The sequence below is a fragment of the Notamacropus eugenii genome, chromosome X, assembly GCF_028372415.1.
Source record: "Notamacropus eugenii isolate mMacEug1 chromosome X, mMacEug1.pri_v2, whole genome shotgun sequence".
In the NCBI taxonomy this organism is placed as follows: Eukaryota; Metazoa; Chordata; class Mammalia; order Diprotodontia; family Macropodidae; genus Notamacropus; species Notamacropus eugenii.
Genome location: NC_092879.1, coordinates 14,121,346 through 14,139,217, shown reverse-complemented (window position 1 = coordinate 14,139,217; position 17,872 = coordinate 14,121,346). Strand labels below are relative to the sequence as shown.

At 40.9% G+C, this 17,872-nt stretch overlaps 1 long non-coding RNA gene across 1 annotated transcript in view; it reads left to right on the top strand.

The window, feature by feature from the left end:
- The first annotated feature begins 4,463 nt into the window (after window positions 1-4,463).
- Window positions 4,464-17,872, top strand: part of LOC140515238 (uncharacterized) — a 33,688-nt gene continuing 20,279 nt past the window's right edge. The window contains exons 1-2 of the long non-coding RNA XR_011970909.1: window positions 4,464-4,539; window positions 11,922-11,972. This is a non-coding gene — a long non-coding RNA (uncharacterized lncRNA). The remainder of the gene's footprint in view (window positions 4,540-11,921; window positions 11,973-17,872) is intronic.

Here is a 17,872-nt window from a genome sequence, read left to right as displayed (position 1 = left end):
TCTTTATAGTTACTAATAACTAATAATCTTAGACTCAGAATTTGAGACATAAAAGGAAAATAGTTTATTCTCATTGAGACCCTTGTAATTGGTCATTGGGGATGTAAGTTCTATTTCTCTTTACTTTTTTATGTCACATGTTCTATTAAGTTAGGGTTTCTTTTTTTAAACAAAGTCTTGAAAGTTGGACAATTTATTAAATAATCACTTTTCATTAAGAATTATGCTCAACTTGACTGAGTTTAATATTTTCCTCCAGAAACATAGTGCTTTTACTCTTTGACATACAGTGTTTCAAGACCCATGATCTTTTAGTGTAGTTACTGCTAGGTCTTGTGCGATTTTAATTGTGGAATTACCTAATGATTTTTTTTTCTTTTTGCTCATGATATTTTATCCTTGATTTGGGAGTTGTAGAATCTGAGTGCAATATTCCTGTCAGTTTTCCTCTATCCTGTCTTGCCCACCGTTTATTCTATCCTCTCCTTTAACTTCTCCTTCCACCAAAGTGTTTGTTTCTGATTAGCCCTTCCCGCAATCTGCAGTCACTTCCTGGAGTATTCCAAAATAAGTCGAGTTAAAGATTCTGATAAGTCTTGAGCGCCTAGAAAAATATTCACCTCCATGTCTGATCTAACACTGGTGAAGTCTCATTCAGACTTGTGATATTTGGCTTGTAATTTTGCTTCGAAGTTAAGAAATATTACTACAATGACTAGCCATTTTCCTTGTTTTATTCTTACAAGATTTGTTTCGTAGATGGGTAAGAGTTACATGAGGCACGAATCAGCTCAATATCATCTCCAATGGTTTGGAGCCTAACTTTGTATCAGATGACCTCTGACAGTGATTAGAATATAAGTGGCAATTTTAACGTGGATGATTTAGTCTGATTTCATTTTGACTGTGGAGGATTTGAAAACTTACTTCACTTCATACATGGCACATTTGAAGGCATTAGAAAATGTACCAGTAGACAGAGAGAGACTGAAGGTAAGTGATAAAGGGGAGCAATATGTTGGTGGAGATGGTATGGAAGGATACATAGAGGGAAGTTAGAAGGTTGGCCGTGTCTGCCATGTGAGGTAGGAGAGAAGGAAGATGCAAAAGGTATCTGTGGGATAGGCTAAGGAAAAGAGAGAAAAAGTTGGAGATCATGGCAAATGGCTTCAATTTTTCTTTGTAAAACAAGACTCTGAGCTGATAGGGCAGAGGAGGGGGAGCCATGGGAGGGTGAAGGGGGGATTCTTGGGAAGGGCCACTGTGGAGAGAAGGAGAGTCAGTTGATAAGGGAGGGGTCAAAAGGTCATCTAGCAGAAGTGAGGGCTTAGTGGAGGTTGGGTAACACATTTGTAGTAAACCCAGCCAAAACAGTTTCCAGATTTTCTTTACCTACATTCAGCAGCAGTGGTTGATGGGAGCCTTTCAATGCTGAATGGGGCTAGGGACTCAAGAGAAAAGAAGAATGTAGAGTTGAATTGGTTATCCAATGTGTCAAGATGCAGTGGCCAATGCAGGGGAAATGGTTTGGGAGATAATTGAGGAGTTAAAGGTCCTGGTGTGGAACAAGAGTAGGGTTTTGTAAAGGAAGGTAGTGGGAGAGATGAAAGATAAGGAGATTTCAGAAATCTTGAATATGGAGGTGGTACATTTGTGGGTGATGGCAAGATCATGAGTTTGATCATCTTTGTGTATGGCTGATGTGGGCTGGAGTCACAGAAAGTGTACTTGTGTGGGTAGGGTTTTTGAGAGGAAAAAAATAAAAATTATACTTATTCATACACAGACAGAGACAGACAGACAGACACACGAATATGGAAGTCTCAAAGAATGAAGACAGGATTTGGGGAGGAGAGTGAAATTGTGATGCAGATAATGAACTGAACTGAGGAAGGAAGTGAAGTGACCTAGTTGTGGAGGGGGACACAGAGGGAAGGCTGTAGACAATAGGTACCAGGATTTTCATTAGGTGGGAAAGATAAATTTCATTAATCTCAAAGGAGGAGAGGTTGCTGTGTGATGGAGGTAGGGGGAGAACCTGACTGTCTAGATACAAGATTTATCAGTTCTCCCCAAGTACACAGACAAGAGCACACCTCTTTGTGCCTTAAGGGCAACCTTGGACAACAGTGTATTCAGCATTCAGATGCAAACAGCAGTTAACCTCCAGTAAAGGCATTTCACTCAAAGTATCATTCTCTCCAATTAGTCCTATTTCTTATATAAACCTTTCCAAAATCATAATGGAAGAAATCAATCACAAAAGTATCATAATAGTATGAATTTCAAACATAGACTGCAAATAAAAAGTTTTTGCCGTGCAAATGACATTCATCCATTTGAGCGCATTTGTGAAATATCTTAGAGAAAAATAAAATGAGAAGAAACCAAAATGCTTCTCTCTTCCTTACTAGGGGAACTCAGAGACCAGTACAGGGTAAATAAAACCAGTTACATCTATAGCTACAAAAACGGTTCTTTTTCTTGATGTCTATAAACGTGTTCTGTGATCCATGGGTGCCTGATGGCTTCTTACAAAGCGAAATTGTTAGGACGAAAAGGCAGAAGATAGATATTAGAACAAAGGAAGGAATGTGTCTCTGTTAGCCCAGTTATTTACACTAAGTTCCAACTCTAACCCTTCTTTGTCAGTCTAATTCAGGCTGGATAAATAGAAGGGGAAGGACTTTTCTAATACCTCTCATACCCTACCCCCTGGCTCATCTCAGCTAATGCACTCCAGGTCAGGCATGGATGAGGTGTGGTAACTAACTGTCCCTTTGGAAGCTTTCTAATACTTTATTCTCCAGCCTCCCCTGGCAAACTTTTGATTATTTCCCTTGTTTGTCCTCCAGTTATTGCTCATAGTCTGAATACTATGGTTGCTACAGGGTAGAAAAGAGGGGAAATAGTGGTATCAAGTAATCGTTGCAGGAACGCCCAGGGTACCAGCGCAGGCTGTGCACTGGCCAGGACTGGGTAAAAGGTTAATGGAACATAAAGATAATCCCTATATATTTATGGGTCTGTGTGAATACATATCTTCCTTTCTGTGTTCCCAGGTCTAAAGGCACACAGGTATTTTGCCCCATCAATCACAGAAGTCTTAGTCCTTTGAACTCTGATCTAGTTCACAGCTGTTACACATCAAGTGCTGAGTCAATTTGAGTCAATTAGGCACTGAGTCAGGTAGGTATTGCATCTTTTTTCATTAAGCCAGACAGGTGCTAGGCCAAGTAGGCTTTTAAGCCCTTCAGCATTGAGCCAATCAGGTGCCAATTCTTTGTTTGAAAACTGTATATATTTTTGAAGATTTTGTTTTGCCTGGGGGCTCATAAAGGGGAAAGGTGCTTCACATGAAATGTTTTTGATTTACCATATTAGGGACACTGAGTAGCTGGTATCAAGATTCCTCATCCACTTACTCCCCTCCTGTGATCGAGAACTCAGGAGTAAGTGCGCAGGTCTGGTGCTGTATGTAAATATTTGCGTTATTCTGTTAGGCTTTGTTTTTCTGTATTTCTGTAATGAGGTTTTATATTGTCCTTGTGTGCAGAATAAATGTTGTACTGGTTTGCTTTCGAGTGACGACTGTTTATTATGCTAATCTATTAGATCCTTAATATCTGCATCCATATTATATACATATATATATGTATATCTGTGTGTGTATACATATATATCTGTGTGTGTGTGTGTGTGTGTATATATATATATATATATATATATATATATATATATATATATATATATATATATATATATATATATATATATATATATATATACACATGTGGCTGAAGAAATTTATAACAGTAGCTCATATGGCATTGATGATACACTGTCCTGTGTTCCTATCCTGTTGAATGGCACCAGTGAGTAGTGGGAGCACCTCTAAAGCACCCACGGTTTTAGAGAGCACGACTGGGATGAATTTCCTGACAGCTTTTGCATTCAAGGAGGGCGTCAACAAAGTGAGTACATCTCTCGGTCTGACTCTGAAGCAGGAGAGAGCGGCCTCGTGAAAACCTCCACAAAGGCCAGCTGAGAAACCGTCTCTCCAGACTGGTGGGTTCCCCAAGCACCCAGGCGCCTGGGCGCAGTCGCCTGTCCCGGTGAGGCCGGGATCTTCCAAACTACAAGCCCTTCCTATAGGGCGACTGTCTGTAGACTCAGGGGCTCCAAGTTGAGGGGGCTTGCCAGTCAGCCTTCCTGAGGGCAGAATAGGAGTCTAAACTCCGCCTTCAGAGTCCAACCTGGACTACACCTTCCGTTCTCCTCCTTCTGAGTCCTGCGGTTGGCGTAGCGACCACCACAGGTGAGGGGAATGGTGGATTCAACGTTCCAGACCCAGCACAGACAAAGGGACACATGACTCTCCCTGCACCCGCCCTCTCTGTCACCATGGTTATTACCATGCTTGGATGAACTGCCTGGCTCACCTGGTCTTTGCAGGTCTCCTTTCCAGGTTCGCCTGGCCCCAACGAGGGAAACTTGTCGGAATTCCTGTAGAGTGCAGTGAGTTGGACAATTGGCCAGGTGATCACCCGACCGGCTCAGGACATCAGGAGGTCCTGGGCACTCTGAAAGGCTAATTGTGGCCCCTCCTTGTCTCTCGACAAGGGAATGTCTCTTTTTGCCCCCCAGTACCACCCGCTTCTTGGTCTACAGACGTTCCCTGGGCTCTGCCCACGCCCCAGCCCTGACCTTTCCCCGGGGCTTGGATCTAGTTTGGAGCCAAGAGGAGGGAACCCCAGCCACCGCTGAGTAGGGAGCCCAGATGGGGTGTAGGCGTCACTGCCCACCCCTGCCCTGGCCTGCTGAGGGAAGTGATGCTGAGGAGCCTGTGATCGTCCTTCTGTCGAAGTCGAGGTGGAGGAGGGTGGCAGGAGGGTCCAGTCAGCCTCAGTCAAGGCTGAAAATGAGGATGACTAAGACCAGGTCAGTTGGGGGGTTCGCTCCTAGGGTTACCAGTCCAGGTTCAGTAAGGGTAAGGAGGCTCGTGGCAGTGGGGAGCTGTGCTGAAGGCCAGATCCAAGCTTGAGAGAGGGTGTTGAGGGTTACTTTGAGAGATCCACGGGTACCCAGGCCTGGGACCCTCTCTGCTGTGGTATTACAGGCTGCCTGCTGAAGTATGGGGTGGACAAACATTCGGAATGTTCGACTAGGCCACACAAATTAAGGACTGGGTGGGTTTGAGACGGTTCAGATCTCACCCCTAGCACTGTCCCTCGATTAGTGTCTGTTTCCCGGGATCCTGTCTGCTGGGGAGGGATGGGCGGGGTGGGCCCACTGGGCTGGTGATCTGCTAGAAACGGTAATTAGTGGACCATCGCCACCAAGTTTTTGTCCGAAATCCTTAGGGAAACTCATTATCCAGTTATTGTCAGTTTAACGGTCTTTGGAGCCAAGAAGGTACGTTATGATCACTGTAAACTTTATGCAGTTTTGTGTCCTAGGAAGGGGGAGTGGGGTCCGATATGACGACACTTAGGCTAAATGGTCCTAATGTACCTAAAGCAGATGAGAGTCACAAGGAGTGACCTTGAGACTGGATCAAGTTCTGGCTCTGCAGTTAACGTTCAACCAACACTCCCACCAGTTTGTAATCAATGTGGCTCCCTCATCACTGATGATGGAAATGTTATTTTATAGAGAACACACATGGGAGAGAAGATAACATGGTGGTCAGAAGAAGTAACGCAAGGACATTCTCAATGTCTCAAGAACTTTGGATTTGACTGTGCAAGAAGGGAGACACTGACACAGGACCACTCAGCATGGTGTGCTCCCATCAGAAAGTTTGTTGTGCTCTAGGAGCAAAGCAGAATTGAGACAGCAGAAAGTAAAGTAGGATGTGCAAATTTGGAGTATCCACCAGAAATATCCATGCGGAATATCTGTGCCCAACTTCTGGAGGAGCATTCTGGGCTCATACTGGCCTGATCAGCCAAAGTCGGACACACTAACACTTCACTTTATGATGGTGATGTGATTTTGATCCTCTTCTAAAACACAGGACAACATCCATTACACTACTGAGGGCATAGAATAGAAAACTGATGTTGGGAGAGTGATGATGAGTGAAATAGAGAATGAAGCAAAATGACTTGATTACTGGCATACAGTAGGCCCTTAATTCATATTTGTTGAAATCTGGAAAAAGACAAGGAGGAAATTGTATGAATTACTTGATTAGACAAATGTAAGTCAAAACATCTTTGAGGTACCATATTACATTTGTCAGATTGGCTAACATGAAAAATAGGAAAATTATAAATGCTGGAGAAGATATGGGAAAATTGGAACACTAATGCATTGTTGGTGGAATTATGAACTGATACAATCACACTTCAGAGCAATTTGGAAATGTGGCCAAAGGGTCAAAACGTACGTACCCTTTGAGCCAGAAATGCCACTTCTAGAATTACATCCCAAATAGATCATAAAAATGGGAAAAGGACCCAAATGTAAAAAAAAAAATATTGATAGCAGCTCTTTTCGTGATGGCCAAAAACTGAAAATTGAGGGGGTGCCAATCTTTTCGAAGTGGTTGAACAAGTAGTGGCATATGAATGTAGTGGAATACTATTGGGCTTTAAGCAGTGACGAGCAGGCTGACTTCAGAAACACCTGAAAAGACTTATATGAACTGATGCTTAGTGAAGGGAGCAGAACCAGGAGAACGTTGTACACAGTGATAGGCACATTATTTGATGACTACCTTTTATTAACTTAGTTCTTCGGAAGAACACATGACCTACAACAACTCCAAAGCCTCCTGATAAGAAATGCCATCCACATCTAGAGAAAGAAATATGGAGACTGAATGCAGATTGGAGCTTACTATTTGATCTCACTTTTTATTTTTTTTCTTTCTTTTGGTTCCTCCCATTTCTTCTAATTTTTCTGTACAACACGACTAATGTGAAAATCTGGTGAATTAAAATGCATTTAATTAAATAATATATATGTATATGTATATATATATATATATATATATGTTACAATGCATATAAAATATATTTAGTTAGAATATAGAGCCTATATCTGATTGCACACCTTGTTGAGAGGGGGATGGAAGTGGAGAAAATTTAAAACTTATGGAAGTGAATGTTGAAAACTAAAAGTAAATAAATTCATTTTTAAAAACAAAAGAATAGAAGCAGTAGGAGGTCATGGATGATTTGGAAGAGAGCAGTTACATTGGCGTCATGGAATTGGGAATCTGACTGTAAAGAGAAAAGGAGATCCTGGTTATTGCCAACGTAAAGGCCTCAGGTACAGACAAGTTTTCATGAATTTGACTGGTTCAGGATGGAAAGAAAAGGATGTTTTTCAGAATAGGGGACATTTGAGAGTATAGATAAGAGAGTGAAAGACTGAAGATGATAACAACGCTAAGGCCTGAGGTTTATGCAATTCTGAATATTGGGAGAGTTGCCTTTTTCATACCTGATCTCATGGAAGCCCCACAACCACCCTTTCAGGAAAGAACTTCTGGTATTCTGAAATACCACATTTTACAGATGAGTAAACTGAGTCTCAGGCTCTCTTCTCTCTCTTTCTGAACAAGAGGCAGTACAAGGGAAAGGGAAGTATCTGGACTTGTAGCCATCATACTTCGTTTTAAGCCTCGTTCTGCCAAGTATTCCCTGCATTGTTATAGTAAAAATAACGTAAGTAGCCCCATTTTGTTTTTTAAACATTATTTTCTGAAGGTTCAACTCCATGTAAGTCACCTGGTTTTGGAGATGGCACAAGTTTACTGCCCCTCCTTACAGTCAGTTCACCCCAAGAATACCACTCTACCCTCCACCTGAATGTCTAGATCAACTCCACCAGTAAGAATACAGGAAGCTTAAGCCTTCATGCTGTTTATCACTCTCTCCACTTTGTTTATTAAATCCTATAGAAACTAGGGTTCAGGGCCTCTTGTACTGAAAGCTTTGGGCACGATTTGTTTCTGCAACTACATGCTTTCTTGAATAAATTGCTTGCCTGAATAATACTCATTTTTTTTTCATTGTAGCAGTATGTTCTTTGACCACTCCTGGAGACCTCTCTTTTTATGTGTTTCCTACTTTGTAAGAGATTGAAGGGAATGTGAAAACAAATAGACTTGGAATATGGGAGATACATTTGTAGGGCTTGTCCAGTGTTTTGGGGACATGTACAGTGACTGTCTAAAAGATGCCTGGGAAGACTAGTATTAATCAGATTGTGGGGAGGCCCCTCTTCCCCCTTCCACTCGTCTCGCTCTTTCTCCTTCCCCTTCCTCCTCCATTGCTTCTTTCCCCTTTTATTTCCATTCCTTGACTCCTAGAATGCTGAGCTTCTTCTAGGCTCCACGGCACATGAGCCTTTCCCTATCTGGGTACAGCTAGGCGGAGATGGAGTTGGAATTAGGAGGAGGTTCAGGATCTTTTTGGATTCCTCCTGATGCCTTCCTTTCTGAAGGTGACATTAAAGCTCCCAGGTGCATCTCCTCAGGAGATGGAGGTTTTCTTATGTTGTCTAGCCCAATTTTCTGGGTTCCACTAGTTGCTCTTCAAGGTAACTTTCTGGATTGTACTTGCATTTAGAGAGCATCAACCAGTAAGGTTACTGGAATGAGTGGCCAAACTCAAACCCTCCAAAAATCTGGGACCCTCACCCTCCTTCCTTTACCTCGATCTGATCTTAGGTTTGTGCAGCCCTTAACCTGCCTGAAGAGGCAGTGTGTGACAGTGGACTTGATGTAGGGAAGACCTAGCTTCCAATCCTTTCTCTGCTCTTTCAACCTGGGGCTCTAGATTCAGAACTACAGGGGACTTTTGAGTACATGTAGTCTCCCTCTTCTTCCCCATTCCTCGAGTTCTCAAAAAAGGAGCTGAGACCCAGGAAAGCTAACTTCCTTTCCCAGTTGAGACTTTCCCTAGTCAGACCAGCCCTCAAACCCAGTCCTCTCCCTCCAGCCAAGAGCATATTCCCCTCTACCAAGGATACTTTCCTTAACGTCTCAGATTCTAGCTTGGACTTGGGTTTGAGATGTAGGGCAAGAAGACGCAGGAGCAACTGGTGAGGGGGACCATAAATCAGATGTTCTATTTCTTTGCTAAAAAAGAAAGGAGACACCCCCTTTTCTAGTGTGCTGTATTCAGTCGTCGTCTGCACCTTAGCTGTGGGAGGGTTGGTGCACTTTCAGTAAAGAAACTCTTTCCATCTGAGGAAGGTAGCCACTCCGCTAGAATTTTTCTGGTAGAGGAGTGCTGCAGGTACTGAGCAACGATGAGCTACATTGTCTCTCCAACCACAAACAGACCAATTGCGAGGAGTCTTTGTCTTTTTAGATTAGAGGCAAATCAGGCTTACTCTGCCATTTTGATGATGAAGCAATATCACTATAGAATCCATCTTTTCCAGAAATGTTCAAACCATCACCACTTATTCTAGAATTTCATATTTAATTTGTTTCGATAACGTAATACATTTTCACGTTCCCCTATACTTAATAACTAAAAAAAGGCAGACCTTAGCCGGCCATTGCTGTTCCAGTCTTTTTCGAAGAAATAATATATCCTGATTAAAAGCTTTAAATATGAAGATCTTTATAGTCTTTCATTACCCTTGTGTTAATGGGAATACTTTTTGGGAAAAGGTAACTATCCCTTTGATGGAGGTGAATTCACAACCTGAGAAATGTATAAGATGGGTTTTCTTCCCTGTTAAAAATTCTTCTACATTCTATAAAGAGAGCTCATTCTAGACAAGGTCTTCTCATTATTGTCACTCTTAGGTGCATGAGTTGATGTTTACTTTGCATGGGGTAATGTGGCTAAATCTGGGCCTAAAACACACACACTGACACTACGGGAGGTTGTGAAAATATGCCCCCTCTCTCATCATTACCTCCTATATCATCTACTGTGTGCCAGAAACGATGGTAATTACTCTGCAATTACCATCTCATTTGATCCTCACAACCACCCAGGGAGATAGATGCTGTTATCATCCCTATTTATTCCAGTTCAGGGCATGAGGCAAAGGATGTCTTTAGTGACTTGTCCTGGGTAAAATAGGTAGGAAGTGTCTGAGGCCAAATTTGACACCATTCCCAGGGCTGTATTCACCGACCCACCCAGCTGCCACTATCCTGCCAGAAGTCTGATTACAACACATGCTTCCATGTAGACCCTGTGGGTGTATGGTGGAATGAACACTAAAAGTCACCAAAGCACAATATCTTTCCACGTGTGCTAGTAGTAAGCCCATGGCTTGGTATTTCTGTCTATTTTCATAGACCTCAGTATGGCGATCAAATATTTCTTAGTTCTAAGTTCCTATAATTTCCTACTCAAAGTAGAGAAACTTTTGAAAGCAATTACTTTTCTTGTTCCTCACATAAGGGCTCTCAATCTCCATTTAAAAGCAAAAGTTCACTGATGTCTTTGGTTTTATACACCATCAAGGTTTAGCCCAATTTCTTTCCCCTCCCTCTTACAGAGAGCAATATGACAAATAGTACATAACAGAGTATGCTATCAGTTTATTTTTCTTGTCTTGCTGCTGTTGCTAACAATTCTACATTATCAAAGAGCATAGAGAAGAGGGTGGGCATCCTTGTTTTTTTCCCATTCCTTTTGAAAAGACTCTGGTGTGTCTGCATTGCATAGGATCATTGCTTTTGGTTTCCGACTCTTTTAATGATATTAAAAATCCCTCCATGCCTGTACTCTGTAGAGTTTATGGCACACGAGTATTCTACTTTGTCAAAGGTTTCTATGCTTCCAGTGAGACGATCATGTGGCTTAGGTTATTTTCATTATTACGATGGTGAACTACTCTGCGTATCTTCCTAATGTTGATCCATCCTTGCATGCCTTCTATAAAACCAACTTGATCATTATCAGTGTCTTCTTGGGTGATTGACTGTAGTCTGACAGAATCAGTTTTCATGAATGATATCGGCATCTAATTCATCTATGTTTTATCTTTCCATGGATTAAGTATTAGGAGTCTTTGTCTCATAAAAAATTCTTGTAGGGTGCATTCTTTCTCAATTTTTGAGAATAATTTGTATTGTATGGGTGCAAATCGTTCTTTGAAACACTTGATAAAATTCTCTGAAACCACAACAACCAAGACGTTTTCCCCCCTCCACTTTGGTAGTTCCTTTACAGTAAGTTCTATTTCTTTTTATGAGATAGGGTTTTTAAGATGTCCCCTCGGTCTCCATTGGTTTGGTATTTGGCACTTTTGAACATGTTTCTCTCTCTCTCTTTTTTTATATTCTCTGGTTTATTTGTTTGTTTTGCTTTTACAATTATACCTGTAACAGATTATTCTTTTAATTACTTCTAATTTTGTTGTGGTTTTCTCTTACTCTAGCATCAGACACTGTGCTAAGTGCTGGGGATGTGAAAGGAAAAGAAAGAGCGTCTCTTGTCTCAAGGATATTACAATGTATTGGAAGAAAATTACGTGGAATAAGTGGGCTGGGGAAATCGGTAGCCAGTGCACAGTGCAAAGAATGCCATTGGTGGGACATGAGGAGATAGCTGACCTGGGAGCCCTTTTTACATGGACGAGTTCTTTGCTCCACACTACAGCCCCCACTCACAGAATACTGTGACATTTTAAACACCAAAGCTGGTGAAGTCTCCCTGGATAGTGAGTATCCTGATGGGAAATTTCTTGGGGCTTAGTGGTAACCAAGGAATGCAGGACTGTGGGAAATTTCAGTAGTGGCTTATTTTCAAAGTACCAGCTTTTAGTTACCCTCTCTTTAGACATTTCTTTGTCTTTTGGTTTGTTTCCAATTGATGTCCACTAATTTGTAATATCTCTTCTTGTGTGCTTATTTTAAGCTTCTGTCTTTATTTTCCAATTGTCTAACTGTATATTTAGTTCACTAATCTTCTCTTTTTCTATGTTTGTAGAGTCATCATTTTCTCCCTGAGGACTGATTTGGCAGCACCTCAAAAATTTGGGTATGTTCTTCAACTGAGATCATTTTTTCATATAATTATTAACATTATTAAATTATTAAATAATTATTAATTATTATCATTCATTTGTCATTTTACTCAAACTTTAGAATTTCCTTGTTGTCTTCATGTGGAACTGCATTTTTTTAGGACCCTGAAATGGAGCATAGTCTTCTTTTTCATTTTGGTGTGTAAAATATGGTTTTTCCCACAACTAATCCTATATTATGTTTTTTCCAGTTATGTGCTAGGAGAGTTTTCAACATTCACGTTCACAAGATTTTGAGTTCCAAAGTTTGTTTCTTTTTTCTCCCTCCCCAAAATGGCAGGAAATCTGATACAGGCTATATATGTACAATCATATTCAACAAAATTCCACATTAGTCATGTTGTGAAAGAAAAGTCAGGAGAAATGGAAAAAAAAACCATGACGACAGAAAAAGAGAGAAAACAATATGTGTTGATCTGTAAAAACAAAATTACCTTAGAGGATTAAACAATCAAGCATATAAAAATAAACATCTTTTTCTTTGCATCATTGAGAAGAGCTAAGTCTATCAAATTTGGTCACTGTGCGGTGTTGATGTTACTATGTTCATTGTTCTCCCATTTCTGCTCACTTCACTTAGCATAGGTTCATGTACATCTTTCCAGGTTTTTCTTCTCATTATTTCCTATAAAACAATTGTATTCAATTGCATTCATTGACCATAACTTATTCAGTCATTTGACAATTTACGTTTATCCACTCACCATGCAATTCTTTGCCACCACAAAAACAACTGCTATGAGTGTTTTTGTAGACGTGGGTCCTTTTTTCTTTTTTGTGATCTCTTTAGGATACAGACCTAGCAGTGTTATTGCTGATCAAAGCTGTACCCTTTGGTCATAGTTGCAGTTTACTCTCCAGAATGACTTGATCAGTTCGAAACGCCAGCAACAATGCTTTAGTGTTCCCATTTTCCTACATCTTTTCCAACTTTTATCATTTTCCCTTTGTATTGTATTAGCCAATCTGATAGGTAGGAGGTGGTACCTCAAATTTGTTTTAATTTGCCTTTCTCCAATCAATGGTAATTTAGAGCTTTTTCTATATGATTTTACATAGCTTTGATTTGTTTATCTGAAAACTACCTCTTCACAACGTTGGTCTTTTATCAACTGGGGAATAACTAATAGTCTTATATAATTGACTCATTTCTCTATATACTTTAGAAATGAAGACTTCATCAAAGACTATGATTTTAAAAACTGTTTGCTATCTTTGTGCTTCTCTCCTAATCTTGGCTGCATTAGCATTGTTTGTGTAAAAACTTTTAAATTTAATGCCATCAAAATGATAAATTTTGCCTTTTACCATCTTCTCTCTCTCTTGTTTGGTCATACATTCTTCCTTTAGCCATAGATGTGAAAGGTAAAGTGTTCCTTGTTCTTCTAATTTGCTTATGGTTTGACACATAGATTTATGTCTAAATGGGGTATCCATTTTTAGTAAATCTTGATATATGGTGTAACATATCGGGCTATGCTTATTTTTTGACATACTATTTTCCAATTTTCCCAGCAATTTCTTTCAAATAACGAGTTCTTTTCCCAGAAGCTTGAGTTTTCTGGTTTGTCAAATCCTGGATTTCTATAGTCACTGAATACAATGTTTTGTGTACCTAACCCTTCCACTAATCCACCACTCTGTTTCGCAGCTCGTACCACACAGTTATTGATGATTGCTGCTTTGTATAACAGCTTAAGATCTGATATGGCTAGGCTACCTTCCCTTGCATTTCTTTTCATTAATTCCCTTCATGTTCATGAACTTTTGTTCTTCCAGATGAATTTTGCTGTTATTTTTTCTAGTTCTTCAGAACAATTTTGGTAATTTCATTTTGTGTTCATCCGTTGTTTTGTAAGAAGAGTGTGATATCAGAGAAATGATGAATCTAAATCCACCCCTCTAGTCATAAAAATTCCTCTAACGCTTCCAACACACACACACACACACACACACACACGCACGCACGCACGCACGCACGCACGCACACACACCTTTCACCCTTTCTCTACTCCCAACTTTTGTCTCTTCTCTTTTTACCAGTTGGAACGCTCCATGTGCCCCTTTGTCCAAATGCTATCCATCTTTCAAGGCCTAACTCAAGATCCATCTGTACCACAAGTCCTTCCTCAACCTTCCTAGCTTGCATCAACCTTCCCTTTCTTCTAAAATTGAGAGTCTCTATCAGTCTTTTTCAAAGACATTCTCCCTTGTATCGCTGTTACCTAACTGTTATTCATATGTAGGTGTTCTTTCCCTAACTAGCTCCTCTATAAAGGACAGGGCATATGTCTTTCATTTCGTTGCCATCCGCTACACAGTATTATAAAAGGGAAGGAAGTCAAATATTTGTTAATTCAATGATTAAATTAACAGAATAATTTTAAGGGACTTGGTAGTAATTGTTTTTGTCAATTCTTGAAAAAGCAAAAATGGGGGGCGGAGCCAAGATGGCGAAGTGAAAGCAACGACTCACCCAAGCTCCTGGAAAAATTCCTCTGGATATCTCTGGGGGGAGAGTCTGACCAGACTTTGGAGGTATAGAATCCAGTGGGTGACGGACTATGAGGATTCGGAGCCCAGGTTGGACTGGAGGGTCCACGGGAGGGATCTGTTCCGGGGGGGTAAGACCCCGGCGCACAGCGCAGCGTGGTCGGCACGACAGGGCGGAGGGGACCTGAGGGTCCTGAGAGTGGCGGGCAAGACCAGCAGAGCAGGAGATAAGCCGGGCCGAGCCGATGAGAGCCGCTGAGCGCCAGATATCAGCGTAGCAGCCCTTAAAACCTTCAGCCTGAAGACTGGACTTCGGTAGGTCAACTACTTGAACTTCCAGGAGCTGGGATGGCGGAGTGATCAGTAAGTGCTCTCTCCTCATCCCTGATGACTGTGAGGGAACCATAAAATTCTTCCCCAGATTAATCCTGAATCAGCGGGAACAGCAGAAGGGGGCGGGTGGTCTCATAACACCAGAGACTGGAAAAGTGGCAAGGGGGGAATTCTTTGTACTGTGGCGGAGGCGATCTGGAGGGACAGATGACCCAGGGCAGAGAAAATTCGCACTGAGACCCAGGCAAGTCTCAGCGCTGGGAGACAAGCCCCAGGAGGGGCGGGAACACGCATTAACTTCTACGCATACCCCAGACCTCCAGGGGAAAAGGGAAGACAATAGGGAAGCTGGGATCACCATCCCCTGACCTTGCCTTTGCCTCAGGTCAGCTAAGGAGATCTCCTGAGACCAGACCACCCCTCCCACACACCTAACAAGCTAACCCCAGGGTTGATCTGGGAAACAACAACAACAAAAAAAAAGCCTGCTCTCAGCCTAGACACACAGCAGCCCAACTTAAAAGCTCTGTATCTTCTGACTGAAAGAACCAAAAGCAACAACACTCAGCCAACATCATGAATCGGAAAAAGCAGAAGAAAAGTGAAAAAATCATAGAATCTTTCTATGGGGATAAGGACCAAAACACAAACACCAAAGAGGTCAGAGCTGAGACTGTACTTCCATCTGAAACCTCAGAGGGGACTGAATTTCTCGCAAGCACAACTAGATTACCTGGAACGTCTGAAGAAGGATATAAAAGAAAAACTGGCCAATGATTTTAAAATTATAAAAAAATAATTCACTGATGAGAACATCACTCTGAAAAGGAAAATTGAAGAAATAGAAAAGGAAGTTCAAAAATTAACTGGAGAGAATAACACCCTAAAAGGAAGAGGTAATCAAACGGAAAAGGAAACCCAAAACCTACTTGGGAAAATTGATCAGATGGAAAAGGAAACCCAAAACCTAACTGGGAAAATTGGTCGAATGGAAAAAGAAATACAAAAATTAAATGGAGAAAATAGCTCCTTAAAGGGAAAAATTGGTCAGGTGGAAAAGGAAATGCAAAAGGTAACTGAAGAAAACAATACGATGAAGATTAGAATTGGACAAGTAGAAACTAAAGACTCAATGAGGCAACAAGAATCAGTCAAACAAAATCTAAAGAATGAAAAGATAGAAGAAAATGTAAAATATTTAATTGGAAAAACAACTGACCTGGAAAATAGATCAAGGAGAGAAAATTTAAGAATTATTGGCCTGCCAGAAACCCATGATGAAGAAAAGAGTCTGGACAATATCTTCCAGGAAATCATCAAGGAAAACTGCCCAGAAGTACTAGACTCAGAGGGCAAAATAGTCATTGAAAGAATCCACTGTTCCCCTCCCGAAAGGGATCCCAAACTCAAAACCCCAAGAAATATCGTTGCCACATTCCAGAGCTATCAAGTGAAGGAGAAAATACTACAAGCAGCCAGAAAGAAACAATTCAAATATCAAGGACACACAGTCAGGATCACACAGGACCTTGCAGCTTCTACATTAAAAGATCAAAAGAACTGGAACCCAATATTCCATAAGGCAAAGGAGTTGGGACTTCAACCAAGGATCAACTACCCAGCAAAGTTCAGCATAACATTTCAGGCAAGGAGAAAGTCATTCAACGAAATAAGGGATTTCCAGAGCTTCCTGACCAAAACACCAGAACACAATAGACAATTTGATCTTCAAATGCAGGTCTCCAGAGAATCATAAAAAGGTAAACAGAGGGGAAAACACAAAAACAAAAACTCGCTACTCAATTAGGGCAAACTGTTTACCTCCCTATAAGGGAAGATGATACCTGTTAATCTTGAGAACTGTGCAGCTATTATGATAAAAGGGATATATGTAGAGGGAACGGGCATAAAGTAAATGATGTCATGTCAAAAATATGATTTAAGTATGAGAAGGGATTGTAATAGGAAGTGTGAAAAGGGGGAAGCAGAAAATGACAAATTATATCACAGGAAGAAGTACCAAACTATAGTAGAGGGAAGGAGGGGAGGGAGATGAGCATTGTTTTAGAGGTACTCTCATCTGTTTTGTTCAAAGGAGGGAACAATAATCTTAAGTAGATAATCCTAACTAGTTCTATAGGTAGTAGGAGGGGAAGGGGGAAGAAAGGGGAGGGTGGCTAAAAGGGAGGAAAGAAGCAATAAGAGTAAAGGGGAGTAAAAGGAAGGGGGGCAAAAAGAAGGAGGGGAAGGCTGCAGGAGGAGAGGGAGAAAAGTGAATACTATTGAGGAGGGGAAGGGAGACGGGAGAGCTAAAAGCACAAATGGTGAGAAAGAGATTGGAGGGAAATACACAGATTGTAATCATAACTGTGAATGTGAATGGAATGAACTCTCAAATAAAACGGAGACGGATAGCAGAATGGATTAAAAGCCATAATCCAACAATATGCTGCTTACAAGAAACACATTTGAAACGGGGGGATACACATAGGATAAAGGTCAAAGGATGGAGCAGAATATATTGTGCTTCAGCTCATGTAAGAAAGGCAGGAGTAGCAATCCTAATCTCAGACAAAGCGAAAGCAGAAATAGATCTAATCAAAAGGGATAAGGATGGAAACCATATCCTGCTAAAAGGCACCATAGACAATGAAGCAATATCATTACAAAACATGTATGCTCCAAGCGGTATAGCATCCAGATTCTTAGAGGAGAGGATGGAGGAGTTGAAGGAAGAAATTGATAGCAAAACTATACTAGTGGGGGACCTCATCCTCCCCCTCTCTGAACTCGATAAATCCAACCTCAAAATAAACAAGAGAGAGGTTAAGGAGGTAAATAAAACTCTGGATAAGGTAGATATGATAGATCTTTGGAGAAAATTAAATGGGAATAGAAAAGAATATACCTTTTTCTCAGCGGTACATGGAACATTTACAAAAATTGACCATGTACTAGGACATAAAAATCTCACAATCCAGTGCAGAAAGGTAGAGATAATCAATGAATGCTTTTCAGATCATAATGC